The sequence below is a fragment of the Excalfactoria chinensis genome, chromosome 2 (assembly GCF_039878825.1).
Source record: "Excalfactoria chinensis isolate bCotChi1 chromosome 2, bCotChi1.hap2, whole genome shotgun sequence".
In the NCBI taxonomy this organism is placed as follows: Eukaryota; Metazoa; Chordata; class Aves; order Galliformes; family Phasianidae; genus Excalfactoria; species Excalfactoria chinensis.
Genome location: NC_092826.1, coordinates 76,530,860 through 76,554,516, shown reverse-complemented (window position 1 = coordinate 76,554,516; position 23,657 = coordinate 76,530,860). Strand labels below are relative to the sequence as shown.

The window sequence follows — 23,657 nt, the reverse complement described above, 5'->3', positions numbered from 1 at the left end:
AATGGATGTCCCATGGAGAGAAAATCTGTAGGTAGTTCTCCCCAGTTAGTTATGCTTTGATCCTTGGCCAGCAGTCTAGCACATGAGTGGCTTGGACCTTGTCATAGACTGCATCTCTGGGGGCCTTGAAAGGGTCTGGTTTTGTCTGGAAGCTCATGGGGACATGGAGGCAAAAAGGAGATGTTGTGGGGCTGACCCTGACTATAGGAGCCAAAATAGAGGTAACAGGGGTACTGTAGAAGAACAGGCATCCATGAGTGTAGAAAACAAATCTGAGGACACCAGGCTTTTTTAGCTGCTTTGCTCCTGCAGCAACTGGTTCTTAAATTTCGTGGCACTCACTGTTTCTCTGCTTACTTCTTACTGGGAAATTATATGACAGAAGTCCCAGAGCTCTCACATCTCTCCATGGGATACTTCTCAGCATCTGCAAGTTAGGAATTTATTTTACCTGTGTGGTCCCTAGAGACTTCATTCAGTATTCTTGTGAGCCTCATCTCTACTACCTAAAGATTCCATGGTAATTTGTCACCATTATCTATTGCTTTACTAATATTACTTAGGTAAATTATTATAATCTCATTAAAAATATTTCAGTATTTCCTTTACAACTTTGTTCAAAGTCATCTAACGAAAATTAGATTAATAAAACATCTGTCTTTCAATATAGTTCAAAGTATTCTAGCAAGATATGTGCATGCCCATTAATTCTGCAGCAAGAAGCAGAATTTAAAAGGCTGCTTTTTGTGATCAGGACAAGTAGCCACATCTTCCATTTTTCTTTAAAACCTATCTGTAACGTAGGGTGTTCATTTTAGCCCCCGAATCAAATATCCTGGTCTCAGTTAACATATTTCACTATGCAAAAGTGCCAATGCTCAAGGCACGATGTGATCAAGAATCTTCCCATGCCTTAAAAGATTCTAAAATGTTCTGTCTTCCTATTAACTTCCCATTTTCTGCATGTGCACAGCTCATATTTCCCTGTTAGCCTGGGACCACACATAATCTGGTCCCCCACAGCCGTCTCCATGGCTCACACAAGAAATGTCTTTCTAGGGCAGACTCGAGTTTACAGTCAAATAACTCCTGCGGGCTCACTTCCAGTTGCTCATTGGCATCTAATAACACTGAGCCTAACAGGCATCTAAACATATTCTATTTATCCTCAGGTGCCTGTCTTCAAGGAAAAAAAATACATTATGTTACTATGGAGTACATTACCAGTATTACAATATCATTACCATGAGATGTTGCTGTCCTAACTCTTCTCTTTCCCATATACTTTTTCTGAATACAGAATCCACTCAGGCTCTCAGCTCATAGGAACATTACCAATGCTTTTATATTTTTTTATTCCAGCACCACACCAGTCTACGTGTTTGCTGAATTTAATGACAACAGTAATAAAGCACTGCAAGGGAGAACTAAGTGATGATACACGAACAAGACGGTGACCCCTGCAGCAATTCAAAAGCAGTATTATTTAAATTTATCCCCAGCATCTCTTACAAACAGTTCTTAAGTCTTAATTAAAAAAGAAAAAGAAAACACAATAATCTAATAGCATTTTAAATAAATCTTATTCTTGTACTGTAAAAAATAGGACTACTCTACATTTGGGATACAAAGCTTTTGGGAGGAAGAATGCACCACACCTGCTTCTGTGGCATATGGAAGCTGACAAGAGGATCTAGGACTATTTTCTGGACAGGTCAAAAACGGTAGGAAGTTGTTAATTCTTTGAAAAAGCTTTCCACAGGGGCCTGTCACTGGCCAGTTTAAAGCTCTCTGCTAAAGGGTTTTTCTTCCTGTATGTTTCTGTACCAGCACCCCTTGAGAGTCGGCCCTTAATAATAAATAATAGGAGCACAGGATGTAGGGTAGCTAATTTTCTACCTGGAAAACAGTATGCACTGATATCGTCTACTCTTTCCTATATTAGTGGGCATAATATTTCAAAGGAATTCATTGCTGAAATTCCCATCAAACTCAGCGGAGCTGAATTCAGACCTGATGCTTAAGATATGTTTGATAATTTTCAGTCCAACCTTTATTAGCAAACATTTCATGTTCAGAGACTGTCAGTGGCAATGACTGAAGTCTGCCGTTAAAAGAGACTTCTCTGCACTTCCACTGTAATGGTCCTTCCTCACAATGTCTTCAAGGCATTCTCTTGCTAAGGACACTGAGAAGAAGAAGCACAAATGATCCTACGGTTCCCGCTGCTACCTTTCTGAGGCAAGAATCACCCATTAGTCTGAACTGCAATAGGTTACCTGTGCTGATACAATGTACAGGTCAGGGTATCTAGCTATCTCATTTAACCAGTTGAAAAAATATATATTGCCTTGCAGTCTACCAGTCACTTCCACAACGTAACTGGTTTTACTAGCATCCATCTTTATGAGATGCACTCAGTAAGTTGGGAATAAATACCCCCGAACACTTGAGGCAAAGCTGAACACATTTCAGAGGTCCTTTTTTGCTTAAGTGAAATCAACGATCCACGACCGGCCATTATTAGTAGCACAAGGTGGAATTGCTATCCTAGAAAAACTTCATTTTGAACACTCTTCATTCAAACCCTGCAACTGATCTTGGAAGAGAAAATAAACCACGTCACTTAAAAAACCCTCCTTATTGTTATCTTCTGCAGACCTGTCTTATCTTCCTGTCCCAACTCTGACATGTATACCAGGTCCCCACAGAAGGATTTCAGTGTTATTGCAGGAACTTGTCAGAAGAGTGCAGTGTATAGTAAGAGAGAGTAGCACGGGTGTCATGCAACAAGTCTTGTGAGCGGAACTAATATCCTTCATTAGATAGGCTGGTGCAGATGTATAAAAGTTATGGGTCCAAATGTGTGTTCAGCTATAACATCTGGTCCTACAACAGTTACTATCTTCTCTTAGAAACGTTGCTTACACAATTAAAGTTGCAATAAGCGCCTTCCAATAGGAGGAGGCTGGACTGTGTGTCCTCAGTGATGCCTTGTGTGCAGACCGCCTGCAGTGCTTGATGACATGACACCTCATAAAATTACCTCCATCTTAAGAACTCAGAAGTTTTACAGCAGAGTACATCTAATGGATGCTTGTAAAAAAACTCCACTTCTTTGTCACAAGAAGTAAATAGGGTGAGAACTCGTTCAATATTTAGGTACTTACATTCTGCTCTAATTCTAAACTAATGTACTTAGTATATAATTTTGCAACCAAGCAGTGTAATAGAATCGAATGCCGTAATGCATAACACTTTTCATCCTGTATGCTGCAGCCAGACAGCTTTTTACAATTAGTACTACCACTTTTTTCTTTTTTTTTCTAGCAAAGTAATACAAGTACAGTCATTAAGAACCGCAATGAAATACACAGGATGCTCACAGTTTTCTTTTCACTTTATCTTCAGCGTGAAGAAAAAAAGGAAAGAAAAATAGATCATCTAATGTGACCAGAAGATGCATGCATAGCTAAGAATGAATACAGACTGTGTGCTCAAAAAAAGCATTAAAGCATTAGGGCAGGCATTAGTAATCCAGCACTGTGTACATTAGAATAACTTTCTGCTAGAAAGATGGATAGTCGAGATAAAAATAAAATAAAACAAACAAACCAGCAAAAAATACAAGAATTTTTGTGAATTTCTCACCCAGGCTAACAGAAACACTTGTAGCAACAATATGGGGATATTTCAGTCAGTCACAAAGCAGCCTGATTGAACGAGAATGCTTAAGGATAAATCATAGCTTGTGATTGCGTGAGCATCAATTATTTTAAAACATTGCACTGTTTCTGCAAATTGTATTTAGTAAAGCTGCACAAAAGCTTCGAATCTTCTCCAAGGTAAGCACATTTTGATTGTGGTGGCTCCTGTAATTTCACATCTACTTATGCAGTTATCCATATTCCTGCACCTTGGCCAGAGGCACAGGGCCGTGCTGAGGGGAGCAGCATGGATCCAGCTCTTTGCCCTGACTTGATCCTCGCTCTCCCCTAATTTCCTGACTTTCACACAGCTCACAGCCCGATGCACACTTGCACCATTAGTTCGCTCAACATCCCTGGTATGTGACTCTCTTTGTATTCGTTCTCTCTTCAGTACTTGTTGCCTTCCTTAGGCTAGAATGCTCAGGGTAAGGCTGGCACAGTTTCAGAGAATGGTGAGATGTATGGAGGAGATGGGTACAGGGATGTGCCTTGCACAGACACCTAGCTCCTGCCACAAATACTGCAGCACAGGTGCCAAAGCCCCATGGTGAGCCAGGACCCACCATCCCTTTAGTAGCACCCTGGATGAGGAGAGGGAGCTGGCAGCTGGTGGTGAGGCAAAGTTGATCAGGCTATGACGCTAGGCAAAGCAGGCCACAGCATGGCTCCCTCTCCACTGCCAGATGCCAGAGCCAGGAGCTGGGATGGTGCTGGGGTGAGAACAAGCTGCAGACAGTCAACTTCCACCTGCTGCCCGTGGAACACTTTGCCCAGGCTCCACAGGGGCCGGAGGCACAGCCCTTGACCTTGCCCTGTCCTCACTGCTTCTGGGAGCAGCCCCCAGGTGGCTCTGAGAGGGGGGACCCTGCTCCTGTCCCCTGCCAGGATGCAACGCACATGCACAGCAGAGTTAAATACAATGCCACCTGTAGAGGTGCTTTCCCTCCAACGTTAACCTTCTGCTTCTCCCATATGTTCTCATATGGGCCAAGTTTTGTTCACAAGCAGAATTGTATTACAGCTAAGAAATGACAGTTGAGCTCTACCCGTGTAATATCAAAACCAGAAGTCACCTGAATTTGATAAATACAGTTTTTTGGGAAAAAAAGAAGGTAAATTAATTTAAATACATTTCACCTTTTCCTCCCATACCTTAACTTCTTAGGACTAATTTGAATTCAAGAGATAAATGAAATTTGATAGTCTTTGTCATGAAACATTTTGATCTATGCCTGGCAGGAGATCAGTGAGAAGACACAGACTGCCTTATCTCAGTGTCCTTTCTGCAGCCTTCCCACTTCACATCCTTACTGCTCTCCAAATATGCCCAGTTCTAACAACTGCAGAAAGCACTATGGAATTCAGATACAATCTCTGTTAAACTTGGGAAGAGCAGAAGAACCAGCTATATTGTGCTATAATGAAAAAAATACAGCATTAGTAAGTCGAATAACAGATGCAATAAATAATACAGTCTTAATAAATTCCTATTAATTGTTATCAAGAATAACAAAATTGGACAGTAATGTCTCTCACAGTCTCTCTACCTGCTATCTGAAAACAGACTTTGTCTGCAGACTGGCTAAAATCCCTATCAGCCCTACAGAAGTGCTGATGGTTGTGAGGGATGCCCCAAACACATCATTTGGAGAGGTGCTTTGAAGAATAAAGGGCCTCTGTTTTCCAGTGAGTTGCAACTATGCGCACAAATGCTCATCCATAATGTGAATTTAAAATAATCCTGATGAGATTGAGGGCAGGGGAGGGAAGGGACAAATGGCAATAAGCACACAGACTTTGACCCTTTGTGTCAGAAAACAAAGCCTTCTGGTTCAAATGTGAATTAGCGTTCCCATTTGACATGGTTTCAGCAAACATATGCGCATTCTGGCTTGAGTCTGTCCCTAAAGGATACTAAGACCAAGCAAAGCTTGCTTACAAGTCGCCCAAGCACAACACGATGGTTTTAAGTGGAAACAAATGAATGGAATAGATGTAATTAAAAATCCAAACTGAATTAGGCAAAATTGCTTCAGCAAAGTCAGCGAAGGGCAGGAATGGAGCATCTGAAATGGTTATTTGGCATAGGGTCACCGTGAAGATGAATTAGGGTTAATTTTCTGCTGGAGCGTAGGTCAGGCAGCGTGCTGTGGCAGAACGCTCATTTTACTGGATATGTTTTGGCCTACTTACAACTTTAGAAAATAAATATTACCATGTTAAATTAAATATGCTCTGTGACAAGGACTTGCAAGATTGGGAGAATGTGATTTATATGCAATTGGCGCACATATACCATCTAATATGATATGCACAGTGTAACGAAAGCTCAGGGGTCTGATCTGCAGTGAAGAAATGCTTTACAGTCCTCTCTCAGGTTGCCTGTTGTTTTTCCTTTCTCCTTTTTTCTTTTCTTTTTTCTCTTTAATGACTACATGAGTTAATTAGTGGTTATGTACTCTGTCTCTTTGCCTGGCCTAGCTTATCCCTTCCGCAATAAATCTCGTTTCTTTCCCTCTCCCAAGGATCATTACAACATTAGCCAGCACTGTCAACAAAACTAATTGAAAGCCACCTGCTTTTAGGATCACCCTAATGAAAAAGAGCAAAGTTAAGAAACAAAATTCAATCAACTTTCTAATAGTCTTCCAGTTCCTATTAATTCACACAAATACAGAGGCAGAAAAAAAACCCCCAAGATCCTTTCTTTTCATTACTAACCTCCTCCTCCTTCCATTTATATAATTAGAAATGATTATTTTGGTACCCTTAATCTCTCATCACTCCTTAAAGTAGAACTGATAGTATTACATTTTGTCTTTTGTGCTTCAGCTGCATGAGAAAGTACCTGCAAGTAGCCTTACTATACTACAAGCGATCTGATCTTTCGGCTGAACATTTGAGCACCTTTTAATCAGGCAAGTCTAGATTCAGCAAAACTTTAAAGACATGGAAGTCCACGTAAGCACTTATGCGAAACATCTAAGTCTCATTGTCTTTGATGAAATTCAAGCACCTGCAGAAGCTTGAAAAAAGGCTGAATGGGAAGGACTGAATCAGTATGGATTTCTGGAACCCAGTGTGCACAACCCTTCAGCACGTGCTGAACCTCAGGCAGGTGATTAAGTGCTATTGAAGTCGATAGGAAATAAGCATGTGCTTCAAGATAAGTACTTTGCCACCATCGCACCGGAGCACACAATTTAGTCAAGTAAGCGTCAGTAACGAACACATTCTTGATAGCTAAACTGTTTCCCATAAGTAGCTTCCCTGCTCATCCTTAATTGTGGAGAAAAGAAAGCCTTAAAAAGGATAAAAACAAGTGATTTGTTGCTGTTAGGCCAGCTGAAGAAAACTACTGAGAAAGGTACAACAAAAGGGGAAAGCACAAGACTGGCAGTACTAATGACTGTTACAGTAGCACTTAGATGTCCCAGCAAACTGGAGGTCCCACTGTGCTGGGTGCTGTGCAAACATGTCAGAGAGGGTGTTGAGTAGAGGAGCGTTGCCTGTAAACACGACACGTGGAAGTCCCTTTGAAGTCAGTCAGAATCCAGGCATGCAAACAGTTTGCACTGTGGAGCGACATGTTGCAAGGTAAATGATTAATTGCTATCAAGTATGCCAAAGCTGAAGACAAGGTCTCTCATACCGCGGCCACCAAAAATACTGTCAGCTGTGGAAAAAAAATAAGGTCACAGATAATATATTGGAGGTATTTAATAGACCAGTGTTTACTTCCCAGGACTGTAAACACATCATTATTTTTCCTACTTCAAAAGATTAAAAACATCATTTAAATGAAATACATTTAAAACAATGCAGGTGACATGCAATATGGGATAAAGCCTACCTTCATGCAAATGTATGCATCTCTCATTGATTACAGTAATGAGATATGCAAAGAAGATCAGAGGAATATAATTTGATCCTTTTCAGAAGCTACTTGGAAATTCATGCTAGATGTCGTGTGCCTGCATCCACTACAGAATGAGAAGAGTGCAGAGTAGAACTGCGGGTCCTTCCTGGAGAGGGCAAATTCCTCCTGCCCTGCAAGCAGACTGATGCCTAATGGAGGTCAGGGACCCAGGAAGGAGGAGAGCTCCCCTGTTTGTTTTGAACCCACAGTTGCAACGGTGCAGTCAGTACTACAACAAGCAGAAAAAGGCTTAAAAACAGAGTAGTACAGAAGAATGAAAGGGAGGAAAAAATACCAGTCAGGAATAATTATCACAGTGTATAAAACTTTCCACTCCTTTATTATCATAAATTGCAAAGTTTTATTGATGCATATTTTATCACAGCACTCTTGCCATATGTGATCTGAAGATTCAGAGCCTGTCCCCAGGGACAACGGTACTGATACAGATAATCAAGAATTCCTTTTATGCTTCTCTCAGCACAGCCACAGCTCAGATTGAAATTAACATCTTTTACAATGAAACACCAGTTTGCTGCCACAACTAGACATGACAGCTAAAGAGAAAGGCTTTTCCTTCAAGTCTCAGTTTCATGACGGACTAGGAAGACGTAAACTATGTGCAAAGCAAGGCGGATGGACATTCAATATCATGACAGGGAATCTGCCTTCAACCTGACACGTGAAGAAACAGGAGAGATATTTTTCAAAATAAAGCCAGGGATGAAAAGCCAAGATCAGAGGGAGCACCTAGAAAAGCAATGAAGAGGAATCCTAGAGCTTTGAACTTCTGCGTTTTACACTGCTTGGGATGCTTTGGGTGATGCTCACACACATACAGGGATGGAATCTGTACCCAGTAAGGCACTTTTAATCGCTCTTCCATGCAATTGGGAGCACAGGGACATGTGTACACTGTAGGATCACCAAGGCATTCTCTCCTAGTTGCATTTTCAGGTTTCCCATTTCCACACTCAGATGGGCCCCTTTTCTCACACTGCTGGGGGGCATGGAGGTTGTTTTGCTCTGTTCCCCATGGGGTCATACATCACTGTAGCATCTGAGAGTCATCCTGCAGATGATTAAACAACCAACATCTGCCATGTGGGGTGCATTGTCCCTCTCATCCTCTTTACAAGATGGACTGGGTATGCAGTGTGGTGTTTTGTTTTGGCTGGACTCTGTTGTTTTAAATCTACATGCTGCCAAATGTTAGGCAAATAAAAAAGCAGCGCTTTGCTTGTCAAGGAGAAGGTGAGGTCTGCGATGGCCGTTATTTCTGAGGGCATTAATGCCAAGGTCTCGGGGTGGCTTTACAAAAACTGTAGCCTCATCATGGTTGCTAGAAATGTGCAAACTAAACAAGTCGTCACAGGGAGCTAGAGATGATAATGCACTGGAATCACATCTTTTCATGTGCAAAATTATTTCTAGCTCCACTTTGAGCACATCTCCCTCCCACAAAATCACGTGCCTGTTGTTCTGTTATGTTACATGCTGGCACGATACACAGTAAAGCCTACTCCATTGAGTTGTATTTTTTTTTTTTTTCCTGATTAATGTTGTATCATCTATAGGTTACGTCCAAACAATGACAAGACAGAATCAATGTAAGTTTTGAACCATATAAGTGGACAAATGTGTTGACAGAGGGGCAAGAACCCTCAGGAAACACTCAAAGCGTACTGTATGTCTCCAGTAAAGATCAGGAAAGAAGTATACAAAGGACAGCAAATCCAATGCCATTTTGCTACCTTGTGTCTTTTTCTCTCCACAGGTTGCATGAAGCATTACTTCTGCAGTTGAATGCTACGGATGATCTCATGCTAAAGCATGCATAATAGCAAGCCCACTTTATGGCTATAATCAAGTAAGACAAGGAAACAGAAAAACAGAAGGCTATGAAAAGAAGATGGTTATATGGCAGAACTGCAACGTAAGGATTTAATTCACATCAGCAACAGAAAAAGAAAAATAGCACTAATGGATTAGTTACATGAGACTTCAGTGAACAAAAAAGACAGGACCTCTTTCATGGGAGATCCTCACTTCTGCTGTCCTGAAGCTAAGAAATGCTGGGAATTTCTGGCTCCTAACCCCACTGGAAGAGCATATCTCTTGGGAAGGGCTGATTCTGAAGCCCTCCAATCTTTGTGCAATCACAAAGTAGCCTCTACAGAGGGCTACTTCAATCTCTTTTCTATTATATGTTAAATTTACACATTTCCCAGAGTTCCCTTTTATAAGATGCTAATATTGGAGGGGTTTAATATTGGAGACAGTCTTGTGCATCGCAAGGAGAATCCATGGGTTCAGATGACAAGGATCTCTCCAGTTGTATGCGTGCACACACAGTGATAGCTGCAGCCTCACTATCACAGTAAAGTCTAAGTTAGTCAAGGACCATTTGAAGAGAAATGTAGCAGCATATATTATTTTTTTTCTATTACAAAAAAATTACAGATATTTACTATGGCCATACAATTTTTATATCAGATTGAAAAACAGTATTTTTGTCTCACAAGAAGTTATGGTATTTGGTATTTTTCCCAAGTCACAATAAAATGCAAAAATAATGCAATCTCTCCTCCTATAAACATTAAAAACAAATCAGTTTTAAGAAGCAAACATTTAATTGCTGTGAAATGAGTCATTGTGAAGTTTCTGAAATAAAATGTTGAGTGCCAGGGGCAGGAGGGTTGTGGTGGCATCACTCCTTGGTGCCATCTAAAGGGATGTGTCTGGGAGACGATGTTCTTGGTTCACTTGTCTCTGTCTAACCCATGGATCCATCTCCCCAGCCATGCTTAGTGCCCCACCAACCATGACAATCTCACCCTCAAGATGCTTAACACCGATGCAAAATCCCATCCCAAATACAAAATATATGTCAGCCACATTTTCCTTTGCAGAACAATTTGCCAGAAGGTCAATTTTCACTAAGAATCTTTTCCAATTTAATGAATCTCCTTTTCCAACAGGAAAGTACTTGATTTGACACTTCTGTGATCAAACCAAGCTGTTTATTATAGCTTGTTTTTTGAATCGTTTGAGTGGGACTATCAAGACAGAATACCTGGTATGAACACTATTATCAAGCTAGTGACTCAGTGTGATGTCTAGCTAAAGAACGCCTTTGAAAATCTTTTCAGATTAATCTTTCTTCAAAACAGCAGATTTTTAAAGTACTGTCTACAAGCAACCCTGTGTACCGTACTTCTCACAATAACGTTGGTTTCAAAAATTATTTTAAACCTGGACATCAAGAAGCACATCGGGTATAAACACCTTCCCGTAACCCCTCTAGAAAGGTAGAAACCTCCTCAGGAATCTCTGCAAGATCTGCTCTGATGGATGGAACCTCCAAGCTGGGGGGGGGGGGGGGGTCATCGCTGTAACACAGCAATAACAGTAAGCTAATTAAAAAAATAACAACAGAAGTCATCAAGCCAGTAGAAATGAGTTGCTTATTAAAGACCCTCCTTTGGTGAAATTAATTCTGATTTCACCAGGGTAACCAATCCCATGAAACCCAGTGTATTAAAGCCAAATAACATAGATACTGCTGTGTTGTAAAGATCTTTTACATCTTTCTTTGAAATATCTGACATGGGTCATTTTTCCAGACAAGACGCCAGAGCTATTAGACCACCAGTCTGTCCTGAGATAGTAAATCCTGGATCTTTAAGATAGATAGGGTGTAATTAAAACTAGAATTTGGCCTGTGGGGCTGGATCTGAACCCACTTAAATCAAATTGCCTTCACTGCTGTACTGGTGTAAATGGTATTTTTATGTATGTGTCCAGAAGAGAATTCAGCTGCAATATTTCATTCGTACTGCTGAAATATTAGCATTAAAAGAGCAGTATTTTACAAAAGCCATATAAACATAGTGAGTATAATACAATCAATTTTGCTGGAATTATTTTATACCAAACCTTCGTCTTTGAAACGATATCCCCTCCTTTGTGGAATGGCTTAAAACTTAAAAATGTTATTTGAAGTAAGACACAACAGTACATTAACCAGTGAAAATCAAAGTACTCCTTTTTTTTCCCCCCCAAGTCCAGAAGAATTAATTTTGTTGCCACTAAGAAGTGCAGACACCCAACTTCTGAACAGGAACTGACCTACTATTTCTGAAAGCCCTGCATGCAATTAGCTTCTTGTAAGAACCATCTTTCAAGTAGTCTTTTTCTGCCTCTGAACTCCGAAAGCTGCTCATCAGATCCAGTAAAATTAGAATATTAAGAGAGTACCATTTATCATGCTCGACAGATTTGTTAGAAGCACACTCATCCAGTGAACCAACACTGCTGAAGTTTCTGTTAAAGCAAGAATGCTCTTCCCAGTAATCTTAACGATATTGTGACAATCTTCCTGATGGGTTCATTCCTGTATCATTCTTCCCCAGCGGTGTTTTCTCCAGCAGTGGGTTGGAAGCAGTGCTGCCCTAGGAAGTGGTGTTCAGATGGAAGAAGGTGTCCCCACACAAGGAGCCCTCCTTGGCTACAGTATGGTGCCAGGGCCTCCAGGGGTTGCATCGGCCTCCTTAGGGCCTTGCACACAGAGCATCATTACTGGTGGGTCTCCAAAGCAAAGAGCACTGCCATCCCCTGCACCACAGGGCTTGTGCCCCATGGCTCAGAAACAGTTCACGCAAGGAAGATGGATGTAGCATGGGTGTAGGAACCAGGGCCTGAATCCAGTGTTAGCATCCCTTGCCTTTGCTCCCTGGTGACCCATGTGGTTTTCTGGGACTGCTCTTTCATTTCTCTGCCTTGTGTTTTTATTGTGCTGGCCAGAACATGTTCAAAAACTTGACCTATTCATTCCTAAATGTAAATACTCTGACAGCTCTTTTGTCTGAACATTTTCTAAGGGCTCTGGTTTCTTTCTCAAACGTGATGATTTTGAAATCTAAGGTTTGGCAGAACAGAACTATCATCTCCCAATTCTGGTATGTGGATCACAAGCCCTTCTACATGTTTGTATAGCACAGCAGTCTGTCTGTATCACATGTAGCACCTGCAGGCACCTTTAAGACACAAATGATAGCTATTAGTAACAGTTTTATTAATAAAAGTTTTATTTCTGCCCAGTCTCATAAACCTAAAACCCATGTAGTGTCCAGATCCACTGTATAGCCAAAAGTAACCTGAATCCCTGTTGGCTCAGAATCTCTTGAGAACAAACTCATTTCTGCCCTTATATATGATGCAACCAGAAGTGAACTGACTTTTGCTAACAGCGTGTCTAGCAATGGCAGAAGTTGTGCTAAGGCTGGGCCCTTTTCCCACTCCATCCCAGTCTCCTTTTCCAGCCTCAGCTTCCTCTGCTTGAGGCTCTCATTTATTGGCATAGGTATCATTCAAGTTTCAGATAGGGCAGAACTATTCCTTCTTCTTTGTTTCTTTACTCATTCAACACACTATTTTTGTGCTTCTTTTAGTTCCAGTGGTTTGTGAAGTAGGAATATAGAGATTATCTTACAGATGTTCATAATACCTCACACATGACTAGGTACAAGAGCATAAAACATTGGGTCTCCCTCTTCCCCCTCTCTTTCTTTTCTACATCCTATAAACAGTACTGGAAAAGATTGTTCTGCAAAGTCATAAATAAAGTATACTTGTCAGAAGCTACAGTCTTAAAATATTCTAACGGTTTGTTTGCGCTCTTTCCATGAATTGTTTATTGGTCAATATGGCTAGAACTTTCAAATGTATCCTCCTCTGCAGTTTTCTGATATTATCTGTGTTCTAAATACTTTCACCTAGTACTGAGCTTTCAAGAAAAACAGTTTCTGCCTTTTTTCATTGATGACAGAGAGATCTTTTCAGTGCTCAACATGTAGATTATGCAGCATTACACTGCTCTGTTTCTTATCCTTACAGAGATTGCTACCAACCTGCTGAAGGAGAACGGGATGGCTATTTCTAAAGTTACGACTGGCAGTGGGATTATGCAGCAGGAGGAAGCTTTTCAAGTGGTCTCTACATATGCAGTAAAGCAAATGAGTAAAGAAAAATCTCTGTATAAAATATCACTCTAATCTGTATTCTACTTCACTACGTCATGTAAATGTTCTTCAAGTAACAGTCTGACATTGCAAAATGGTACCCTGATGAGTAAATTACCATAGAAAGAAGTTCATCAAAGCAATGATTTCAGACATGTGTCTGAATAGCCTGTGAGCATACAGAACCAAAGCCATCTCTTCAGGTAGAGATGACACCAATCACTGACATATGAGAAAATAGGAAGATAGACTTTCTTCTTACTCTTCTCAAGCCCTGCAATGCGGGGGGGTCTTCCTAGGAAATAATTATCCTGCATGGGATGGTATTTTATATCAGAAATGAAGTGGTTTGTTCCCTTTCTTGTGGAGCCTAAAAAGAAAGACCAATGGACCTAAGAAAATTATAAATGCACATAACAGGTGATAGACTGGATATTTACAGCTAGCAAGTCAAATATGTTATGACATTTGATAATTGCTTCTTCAATAATTAACTTAGTAAGCTTCTGGAGAGAGGAAGAAGGTAATTTATCTCAGAATAAAAACAGTTTTGGTCCACCAACTTTTTGAGGACAATTTGGTGAGTAACTGTAGCTACTTTAGGAATTTTGATGCTCAGTGATCATTAAAAATAATGGGAATATAGTGTCCAGACCCGATAGTAGCTTCAAAAATACTCATCATGCACTCCTGTGGAAACCATATTTTGCCCACTGTGCAGATATTAACACTGAAGCAGTTATATCACAGCAAAGAATGAGATCAATGGGATAAAAAGTATTTCAAATGGTTATCTAGAACCATTTCACTAATGCTTTATTAAACTGACACATGAAAACAAGTAGCACACTCTCTAAGTTATTTTTGATGTAACTATTGAAGCTCCAGCAAAATAAGGACCTCATAATTAAAGGAATAAAACTAGAAACACATTTTACTCAAAATGCATTTTTCAGGAGTGGAATACATGTTAAAAAATAAATACCTATCTGCCACACATCATTATGCATGGTTATTCTGTATAAACACCTCTGCAACCCAGTAAGAGACCGCAGAGGTAATACAATGGAGCTCCTCTCCAGTGAAGAGTGAATTCTCTGGGAGAACCCAGAGGTAGAAAGCAAACGTTGTGGAGATACGGATTTGTTAGTGGGGAAGTTAATAGTTTTGCAGGGTATCGCTGCTGAGAACCATGGTTCATTCATTATCTCACTAATAGGCAAGTGTTTAGTAGTCATCATGACATAAATGAATTTCAATGGAATCTCCTTCCACTGCCACAGAGCAGCCTGACAAAACGCAAGATGGCACTTAAAGATCAATATCAGGCAGACGGGCAAGAAAAAGATAGACAGTCAACTGAGTTGCTGGTTGAGTGGGTTTGCTGGGCTCTTTTGATCATTAGCTCCTCTACCAATCTGAGTCTAACATCTTTCATGTTGAGACGTACCATGTACATACATGAGTCATTACAAATACCATACCTCAATCATAGCATACGTAATAGAATGCAGTTCCACCGTGCCCACAGCAGTGCCCCTGAACACCCCTAATGAGAATTAACCCTCCAAAAGTCTAGAATACCAGGAAGAGCTTAGCCATGAGTCAGTACAGAACTTCTATACAATTGTTCCATTTCTAATGTATACAACTCTAGTATCTACAACACTCTGGCAACAGATGCCTTTCTCTTGGCTTACTGATGAACTACCTGAAATTTCATGCACAAAACAAGGAACCTGATTTTCTTATAAAACCCCTCCAATATCAAGTACTCACCTCAGAAGCTTCTTGTGAGATCTAGGTGCAGTTCTGCCTGTCTTAATTACCACAAACTGCTCTGCTTTCTGCCATGCTTGTCCACAAGCCTGCAAGTTATTTGTCTTCCTTTTGTATTAGTTCTTCTCCAAGTCACTGCCAAATTCCATACCTGTCACTGATCCAATCTGTCCCTTACTGTCTGTTATTTTATTAAGACATTTGCCATTTCTTTCTTTCTGCCTCACTATTCAAATCTTCTGCTTTCTTGCTTTCCTGCAGCTTCTTCCTCTGTTCAGTTTCTGCAAGGTTTTGTTGCTATTATCATCGTTTTCTCTCAATGTGCTCTCTGTACTCTTAAAGGCTGCTTTGACAGATCTTCTCTTGTTATCTGCTTGAAGGCTGATTTCAGCTTCTCCTTACAGCACTGTGCCTATGCGCCTCCTCTGCTACAGCTGCCTGGCATTCAGCATGTTCTACCAGGGCAATTTGTCTGCTGCATCTGGCTCTTCCACCCAAGGAGGGCTGATGGGATGGAACGTGTGCAAGACTGTGATCCACAGGCACTGGTCTGGGTCAGTATTTCACCGATGACTTCCCAAGAGTCTGGTAGCTCTTCCTGTTGTCACTATTAAAGATGCTTTCTATTCACTTGACAAGATCTACCCTACCTGCTCATGGGGTGCCCTTAAATAGGGTGCTTGGGAGCAGGCTTCCCATCAGAATAAATTTAACAGCTTGTGTTTGTTCTCCCTTGCCTTAGAGACTGATGCTCATGAAGAGCTGGCACCCCTAATTGCTTGCATGGAGTCTGCGCATCTCCATATTACTTCCTGAAGGAGACACAGGAGTACAGCAAGTCCGAATGGGAAACACAAACCAAACAGATAAGTGTAATGGATCCTCTCAAGAGATATGGTAGTGGTAGACACATACAGTGGTGAAAAACCCCTCAAACAGACACAAACCACTGATCCATACTCTTCCCCAAATCTCCTTCCTTGGAAGGCATATCTCTGCCCTAAGTAGTTTCATACACCCTTGAGAAGGCATGCTGATTTCTCTTATACTTCTTTGTCACTTAAACACGTGAAGTGTTTTCCCTGTGAAGCAAGACCTTCAACTCAAGCAAGAAGTAATATGTACTTGAATGGTTAATGACCTCCACATAGCATTTGGACTGGAGGACATAAGTTCGGATTTTCAGCTGGGAAACACTTCTAAACCATTTTGGAAATGCCTTTTTTTTTTTTTTTTTTTTTTTTCCTTCTTTTTCTTTTTTCCAGAAGTTGGTCTCCTAATTCTCACTGTGAAACTTCACCTGTTAATTCACCTCTCTCCTTTTCAAGAGTATCTTAAAATTAAAGGACAGACTAATTTCAGCAATGGGCTAAATACACAGAAGGCGCTCCATTTATAATAACCTCGTGAGGAACCTAAGTTCTTCTTAAGAGGTTTTCCAAGTAGTGATCTGCTATCACTATTTTAATTTATGCTACATCACGATGGCAATCCTAAATTAAATTCATACAAGCAAGGAAATTTATAGTTAAGCGTTTCACTCAATCCTTAACTCGCTTTTCTGTAACTAAGTTACATACTGCAAGGCCTCTTAACTACGTGTCACAATACCAAGGCAGGAAGGTTAATTATGTAGACTCATTTTTTTTTTACCTTTGATTTGCTACTGTAGTAGGCTTAAAGGAATCACGTAGAATAAGTCATCCCCAGTGTGCTGTCAATCTGAAAACTGTCAGGACCTCTTGGGCTGTGTTGCTGGCTGCTGCATACTTCAGCCCTACACGGTTTGGTGCCGGGCTTGCTCCATCAATTACCTATTTATTGGGAAGGTCAAAAGCATGAAAACTTCCACCCTGATGAAAAAAAAAAAAAAAGGGCACTGGGGGCAGCTCTGAGCGCCACAATATAAGGAGGGCAAAGAACTATTAGAAAGCATCCAAAGGAGGGCTATATAAATAGTGAACGGTCGGGAGGGCAAGGTATGTGAGGAGCAGCTGAGGTCCCTGGGTTGTTCAGCGCAGAGCAGAGGAGCTGAGGTGAGGCCTGGTGGCAGCTGCAGCGCCTCACAGGGAGCGGAGGGGCAGCGCTGAGCTCTGCTCTGTGTGACAGGGACAGGGCCCAAGCACATTTCTTAGCGTATGAACTGTACTTAAGTTTTCAAAGTAAGACAAGCACTTTAAAATCCAGTATCTCCTATGACTACATAAAATGCCACTTTCATGCACAAATTCTTTACGTGAGGGCCCAAGTTAGCACCTTCACAACAGTGATGGTCGCTCAAGTCTGCAAATACTTTTCAAAGGAGCATATCGTTGTGACAGGCCTGGTAGTGTCAGAGCTGGTGAATTTTAAGCATTTAATGTTTCGATGAAACGTATGTAACTATGTTAAAAATTCCTCTGAAAAAGTAGGTCTTCCACATGTACTGCAGCCAGTATTCACAGTTCTATCTTTTTTAATTACCCTAGGCATGCTGATTAAAGAGCTACAAAGTAGACTATTTAAAACTGGGTTTTACAGTGATTTAATGGGCATGAAAAGCATATAGAATTAGAAAACATTTACTTCTCTTCCCCTCCTTCTTATATTGCCAAATATATTTAAATCAAACTTGTTTTAAAAACAAATATTCCCAGGGTGAGGACTTTCATATCAACTTCCAGTTTCAAACAAGTTGCCACGGCAGAATTAGAAACCCCTGGCAATTTTTTTTTCCCGATGAAATGTAAATGATGCGCACCACTAGAAGACTATGAGTGTCTTGCACGCCTCAAACTTCCCCTTCCTTAGGTACAATGCCTTAGAGGCAGCAGTGTTTAAATAGCACAAAGTACTCCACTACCACCAGCCTGAATCGTTATTTAGGAGAACAAGCTTTGCATTCTTTCCCACTAATGCAGTATATGGGCATGTTCAGCTCCTCCATAAAACACACTCATACACTATTCCTGTCTCAAACAGGGTACAGTACTGACACGACAGATTCATGTTCCCAGCTGTGACATAAGGGTTCTTTGACAATACCACAGTGAAAGCACTATTAAGAAAACATGTGCCGGACAGTGCATCTGATGCAGTTAAATGCTATAAAAGATTTTCCAGGTGTTAATGAGTTCCATGAGTAGAATGAAAATGAGATATATCTGTGCACTTGGAAATTCTCAAGAAGCAGGACTCTGACTCTCAGAGAGACAGACAAACAGAGCTTTATAAGCATCACTGGCCAAACTCTGCACCTGACGGCATGAGGTGATGAGCCACCCTGACTATTCACTGAGGGAACTGTTCTCTGAGGATCATTTGCATAGGAAAAGACAGACTTTCATGCCTTCCTGCAGTTTACTACATCCTTTTTGCCTTGCTCAGTTGCTGAAAAAGCACTGGTTATTTCCCCACATTTTATATTATTTTTTTCCATAAAGAGAAGGAAAACATTATGTCTGCAACTTCTTGTCTCATCCTTAGTTCTATCAGGGATCCAGCTTGACCCAGCACAATGAGAAACAGTAATTTAACCCATGTTTAAGTACTACTATTTACATTTTAAAGGACAGAAGCATTCCTCTGCGTACTTTGAAACAATACTGGTTGTAATATTTCACAGCAATATTGGGGCTTCAGATACGTATTTTCCCTGAAAATAAAACTTACAAAGAAAAAAAGGTATGAGAAAATATGCATGGACTGCCCTGAAGACTTCAACCACTGGTATTTCAGAAGATGTGCAGGCAGGATCTTGAGCATCAAGTGCCTAAACCAGAATTGTTTGTTGACTTGATAAAAGATTGTTTCATTTTCATATTTTTTTTTAGGATGTGTGACTTTCATGGTTACTGTCCCATGGGAGAGAAGTTTTGTTGTATCTGTAGATGACAGGTACAGTGTGGGAAGCCTGCAATGCAGATTTTTCCATGCTGTCATGACCACAACCTCAGCCTTTATTCCGACATACAACTGAATCTACCAAAAGAGATAATTTTGTCTCTGTGCAAATTCCAGCCCACTTTTCCCTAGAGGGTGCACCCATGAATACTGGGATCTATGGAGAGTCTGCTACCAGAAGTTTGTTTCCTGCAGTGACAATCCGGTGCTATATTACCTTGCTTTCCCAATCTAACATCCCAAGTTCACTTCCCACTCTTCCCCTACCAAAGGGAGTCACTCACATATACTTGGAGAACCAAATTTTCTTAAATGTGTAAGAAGACCAGGTGAAAAGAATGAGAAAGCAAATCTAATAGTGCATGGATACAGATTCTTGATATGAATGTGTTAAGAGTTAAAATTCCTCAGGCTTGCCAGGTGTTCTATGCAAATGCTGCATTCATACAAGGTAGTATCTGACCATTTAACCATATGTCAAACAAACTCTGCTATGACAACCAGATGTAGACATTGCCATAGAATGAAATTATCATTTTATTAATTACCCTTTAATTAGTTGATACAGCAGAGAACATGCAGTAATTTAGTCATAATTGGCCTGACTGAGACTCAATACTTACAGGGATGGAATCTGTTTGTGAGACTACTTGTTATGAATAACAATTACGTCTGTGACAATGCAATTTTATTACGAAGATGTACTGTCCGTTTCAAACAACTTTTAGGTATAAGGTACTATTCAGTCTTTGACTAAATTTCAATGGCATGTGTTTTCCTTGAATATCTGTGTATAATTCTCTGTGTATTTTGTTAAACGTGCTGTAAAAATGCAAGAAAGGCTTCTTCCCCAACTTACTGTGATGCCCAAAATATGTTTTCATCTCATGTTATTAAAGAAAAGAGGAGCCATTTGGTAAATGTTGTATTTAGGAATGCAAGAAAAAACAAACAAACATACACCTCAGACTTCTCTCAAAATCATGGTTCTGTACTAAATGTTTTGTTCTAAAATTTAACATCATCTTTGTAGAAGAAAATCTCTTCGTGGCCTTTAGAAACATTCTTTGTTAGAACATCACAAGAAGAAGCTTGAGCAGTCTCCTATGTGACCACTTGATCACTGTGCTTTTGGAACTGCTTTAACAAGAGCAGAACACTCTAAGGTGCCTCGCAGTGGAAATAAAGCTACCAACATCCCTCTCCAGACTGTACTAGCAAGCAAAATACCTGGAAGAGTTTCCGTCAATACACCTTGCAACTAAATCAGGAATACTCTTCACGGACAGAATACCAGTATCATTATGGTTGGACAACGAATGTTCAACAGCTTAATAAAAATGCTTGTGAAGCACATTTAAACCATGGCACTTGCATATCCCCTTGATTTTCTTTGCCATCACTTTGGACGAATCTCTGGAGTCACCCTTCTGTCCTGGCTGCCCTAAACTCTGTGGCCGGAGAAAAGGCTGCAGTGTTTTGTGTCTTTTTTGTACCATTGGAAAGACAGTACACTTTGTGTTTTCTCCACCTTTCTTCCCACAGAAATCTAGCAAAGTTCAGATTGAAACCTTCAACATTCAACAATATACGACAAATTGTTCTACTTTTGAGAGTTGAATGAAAGGTCTGTTTCTGTTTGACGATGCTTCCTGTATGGGCAGTGACAGAAAATTATATTTAACTGAGCTTCTCTTGCCTGACCCATCCACCTTTATGTATTTTCTTACGATGGATGGGCAGGCTACATGGATGTCTCTGAGCAGACCGAATCTTTCATATAACTTCTCTAAAGTCCATGAAATCATGTGAGGGACGAATGTGTTTCCTTTACAATCAGACTTTTAAACTCTCTTCCACTTTGCTCAAATGCCTACGAACTTACGAAGCTTTCTTTCTTTTAAACACAGCACTCTTCCTTCTTTTCTGACAACCCATTAGCATGCTTCTCTGACATGAACTAACACATATGGAAAAGCATTCTGCATAGGAAAGAGAACCTTTCTTGCCTGTGGTGCCATCTTTCAGTTCCCATCAGTGAGTCCTATTCTAATGCTAGTAAGCACGTCTTGCTCAACAACTTACAGCCTCCCCCAGCACAAGCACAAGCAGGTTGCGCTTTCCTACTGCCTCACAGGGAACAGCTCGCAGTGCAACAAGAGAGCTTTTCCTTAGACGACCATAGAAGAGTCAGCGCTGCAAGGAGCTCGATTTGAAGGGGGGCACAGTCACAGCATTAAAAACTCTGAACGGTTTACCAATAAAACGTTGTGTGCCTGCTTGAAAAATGTCTTGGAGCAGCACAAAAGCTGGCACCATTAGCTTGCATCCCTGCTGAGCTGGCAATAAAGTGTACACATAAGTAAAATGCATTAATTGCTATCAGTCAACCGAGCTCAGACATTCATTCTCCTGGCATCTTCAGATTTCATTTCCATAAAATGAGATTTCTCTAAGTCTCATAATTCGATTTGGTCCAGCCCACAGTGATGTTGACACAGTGGCTGCAAAAGCACAATTACGCCCTGGCTGTACAAAGGTGTTCTCTATCTAAACAGACCAGCACCCACGTGCTCTCAGTCTCAAAAGAAAAACCTGCGGGAGAGGAAAAAGTGATACATATTCCTATCATTTTCCTATTGCTGTTTTTCCTCTCTTTCCCCTGTATTTTTCCTACTGTGCACCACTGATTGCTGCACTTTAAGATCAGAATGAACAATTAACCGCCTAATTATTCTAGTCACACCGAGCCACAATGAAATCTTTATTCAGTGTTTACAGCAATCTTTGGCAGAGACTGTCTTGCTGTTTTTAAACCAAGAAGAACTGCTCCCTTTGGCTCCCCTCAGCATCAGCTGCCTGGGATTCGGAGCTGGATGCCAATAATCAGCCTCCTTTTTCTCTTCCAGAGTGGCTATTTTTTTTTAAGGGTGAAAAGACCTATTCTCATCAACTCCCCATATATTCTGCCTGATTTATGTCCCAGCCACTGGGGTTCTTCCTTCCGTATCTTTTACCATCCGCGCCCGCTCACCCGCCCCGCTCCCCCCGCGCCCGCTGCCTCTCCCGCAGCGCCCACCGAGCCCGGAACCCTCCAGGGGGCTTCGCTGCTTACACGGGAGCCCCGGCGGGGGCAGCTCCCATCGCTCGCCGCGCACCGCCCGCACCTTCTCCGCAGAAACCCCCGTGCCCCGGGAAAGTTGGAGGCGGCTGCTCCGTGCCCACGCTCCGGCTTCGAGTGTCCTCGATGCACCTCCCCAGGGCTCCCCCTCCCCTCTCGCCGCACCTGCAGCCGGGAGCGTCCCGGGGCAGCTCCGGAGCGGGGCGAGGTGGGATTGCCCCTAACCCAGTCCTGGGAGAGAGACTGGGAAGGGAGGGGGGCTGGAAAGGAGGAGGAGAAATAAAATAAACAAGGGAAATGAAAAACAAGGAAAGAAAAAGGGGGAAAGAGAGAGAGAAAAGGAGGAAAGAGAGAGAGAAAAGGGGGAAAGAGAGAGAGAAAAGGAGGAAAGAGAGAGAGAAAAGGAAAGAGAGAGAGAAAAGGAGGAAAGAGAGAGAAAAGGGGGGAAGAGAGGAAAAAAAAGAAAAATGAAAGAGAGGGAAAGAGGGGGAAAAAAGAAAAGAGAAAAAAAGAAAGGGGAAAAAAAGGAAACAGAATAGAAGAAAATATAAAAGAGAGGGGGAAAAAAGGAAAATGAAGGGGAAAAAAAAGGGGGACGGGGGGAGAAGAAACAGACAAGATAAAGATGGGGAAACATTGAGCCAGAAGGAAAGACGGCAGAAAGCAGCCCCACTGAGGACCGGACGCGTTACCTTGCTACGCACAGGAGCTCCGGGCTGCCTCCCCGGCGCTGGGGCTGCCCCGCTCGCTGGCTGCGCCCTCACATCGCCGCCCCACGCCTCTCCGCTCCTCGTATGGACCCACCGGGCTCCTCCGCGCAGCGTTGCCGCTCGCTCCCGCCTCCGGCTGCGCGGGGCGCAGCGCCGCCTGCCTTGCGCGGGGCGTGCGCGGGCTTTGCGCGGGGTTGGCGCTGCCCGTGGCTATCGCGGCGGGTGCGAGAGGGAGGCGATTGGAGCCGGGCGCTGCGCCCTCCTCCGCCGGCCCCCCACCGGCCCACCCCCTCGCGGAACCCCCCGGCTGACGCCGCGGCCCCGCGCAGCCCCTTCCGTGAGGGTGTCCGCACCTCGGGAGTGTTTGGGCACGGCTGCGAGAGAGCGGGATGAAGGAGAGCAAAAGTAGTACTGAGTGTGTGTGTGTGCGTGTGCGTGTGTGGGGAGGGGGGCGGGGGGGGTTGAAGCTTTGCTTTATTTAACAAAAAGAGAGAGAGATGAAAGCTGATTTTC

General features: G+C 41.9%; 1 protein-coding gene across 7 annotated transcripts in view; it reads right to left on the bottom strand.

The window, feature by feature from the left end:
* Positions 1 to 23,349, bottom strand: part of CDH20 (cadherin 20) — a 110,443-nt gene extending 87,094 nt beyond the window's left edge. For 2 of the 7 annotated variants that reach the window (XM_072329138.1, XM_072329143.1), the window contains exons 1-2: positions 23,127 to 23,349; positions 22,481 to 22,694 (exon numbers count right to left, since the gene is read on the bottom strand). The gene's annotated coding sequence lies outside the window, so the exon portion shown is untranslated. Of the gene's footprint in view, positions 1 to 15,431; positions 15,534 to 22,428; positions 22,695 to 23,126 lie in introns of those variants that run through there. The other 5 variants (XM_072329137.1, XM_072329140.1, XM_072329139.1 and 2 more) reach the window with 4 other exon arrangements.
* Positions 23,350 to 23,657: the final 308 nt, after the last annotated feature.